The sequence below is a fragment of the Dermacentor variabilis genome, unplaced genomic scaffold (genome assembly GCF_050947875.1).
Source record: "Dermacentor variabilis isolate Ectoservices unplaced genomic scaffold, ASM5094787v1 scaffold_15, whole genome shotgun sequence".
NCBI lineage: Eukaryota > Metazoa > Arthropoda > Arachnida > Ixodida > Ixodidae > Dermacentor > Dermacentor variabilis.
This window is the reverse complement of record NW_027460313.1, coordinates 4,695,692-4,697,897: the sequence shown is the minus strand read 5'-3', so window position 1 is coordinate 4,697,897 and position 2,206 is coordinate 4,695,692. Positions and strand designations below refer to the sequence as shown.

At 48.1% G+C, this 2,206-nt stretch overlaps 1 pseudogene; it reads left to right on the top strand.

The window, feature by feature from the left end:
• Positions 1-1,222: 1,222 nt before the first annotated feature.
• Positions 1,223-1,403, top strand: LOC142568018 (U2 spliceosomal RNA; annotated as a pseudogene).
• Positions 1,404-2,206: the final 803 nt, after the last annotated feature.

Below are 2,206 nucleotides of genomic sequence, written 5' to 3'. Positions count from 1 at the left end.
CGGTGCGGCATCTTTTCATACGCCGATCAAAGACAACAGAGGCTTGCGCTACCATAGGAAAATGTGTATGTTCGGCAACAGCGCCGACCACCCACCACGGAACCCAACGAGGGGACGCGGCAGAGCTTGTGTTCAAGGCTGCACGACGCTAGCCGTACGCCTTCACTATAACCAAATATAATCTACCCAAGGTAGGATAGCCACGCAAGGTTAACCTTTGCCACCATGGAGAAAGGAAGTAAACGGAAGAGAGAAGAAGACAGGAAAGATCAAAAAGTGAGAGATAAAGACGAGGGTTTGAAGAGAGAGATACAGGAAGAGGTGACCGCCGATTTCCCCCGAGTGGGTCAGTCCGGGGGTGCCGTCTACGTGAAGCAGAGGCCAAAGAGGTGTGTTGCCTCCGCCGGGGGGCCTTAAAGGTCCGAACACCCGGTATCGGCTCAACACCCAGGATCCCCCTTTCCCCGGCCACGGCTAAGCCGCGCACGGCTACACGCGGGAGGGTCCAACCCTCGTGTCCTCGGGTACGTGGTGTCGCAACACACCAAACGCCTGCTGACGTAGACGCGCCTGCGGAGGCAACGAGAAGAGTATGCGTCCACTCGTGGCCTAAAGGTTAGAACAGAGGGCTGCTGTGCTCGACGGATCATGCTTGATGCCACCGTCAGTCCCACAATTCTCTTTTTATGAAAGCGAGCCAAAAAAAGAACCTACCTACTTACCGAAAAGAGATATGAATGAAGCAAAGAATGCTTGGGAATAAAAATGTGAAATTTGGCTCTCACATACGAGTCCTAATTAGAGGCTGGACTCAACTGCTACACAACAAAGACACAACTACAAAACTCAACACAAATTACTCAATAAATTATTTATTGAGAAACTGTCAATGGTAATATCATTGTACAACTAATGAGTGAACTCCACCACTTTGAAATTTTTTGAAAGTCGGTTGATTAAAAAATTACCCAACAATACATCAATTGTGAATCAAGCCATTTTTGTACGGGTAAAACTACTTCCCTTGCTTATATTTATATATACATTTGGTTATAGCTATATATACAGTCATGTGGGTGACGGGACCGCCGCTCCGAGGAACCGTAGGAAACTAGACACCGTAATGTTTCGATGGGACTGCCACCACGGGAGAGCGGAAGGAAAGGAGATACGCAAGCTCTTGGAACACCGGCAGAGAGAGGGCGAACCTGCAAACGTAGACATGGCCGACATGGGTCAAAGTGTACTATCTGTTTTTATCAGCGTAATATCTGATACGGGTGGTACTCGAAACCAAGATAATAAACTTATTTTTCCAAGTTGGCGCACTGGCTTGAAATCTGCTTCACCTCCGCCGTGGGTTAGCCAGGTATTGAACTATCTTCGTGATCGGCCCATAGTTTTATATCCTAGGGACATCAATTCGCAGGCAACTAGCGCTATACAACTTCGCTGTCAAAGGGCAAAACATAAAAAAGCGTGACCTTGCAAAGAGGCAGAAGGGAAACAGAGAAGCGAGAAAATAAATATTTCGACCTCCTCCGTAGACGCGAGTCATGTCACCTGTAGAGAGTGCAACAAAAACAGCAATGATTATGTGCGCCTGACGCGAGCAATGAGAATGTCTGTTATTTGATGCACGTGTGCCTGCTCCCGTGGCTGCCTAAGCAAGGGTTGCCCAATGAGAAATGATCGACGAGAGCCGGATCGATACGGGATACGTGCCACTATTGCCCCACTTCACAAGGGCGCAGGTGGGCTGAGCATGCGAAAGGAAGGAGTCGGTAACGAAGAACACCCATAGTTATGTAGAGCAACGAACCTGCCTATAAATACACGGGGTTGGCCTACGTGGTGGAATACCCTGCAGCCATATTCCTGCCACTTCATAATGTAAAGACAGGAATTGCATCCAGCCATGCGGCATGTTTGGGAAGTCTGCCGAGAGAATCACGCTATCTTCTAACGGCTTTTTGGCCTTGCCCTGTCGAGTGAATTACCGCGTGCGTGAAGAAGCAGAAAGAACAGCCGGATACTTATCCCATCCTGAATAGTGATGTATCGTACAGTATTATCATAGGCACAATAACGCTCAAGACAACGTAAGGAATTGATGTTCCTGCTACATTATGTAGAACGGGTCTCGCTGTATATAGAGCACCATTCACGTACGTGGGTGTTATTTTCGGTGCTATATAGCCATAGT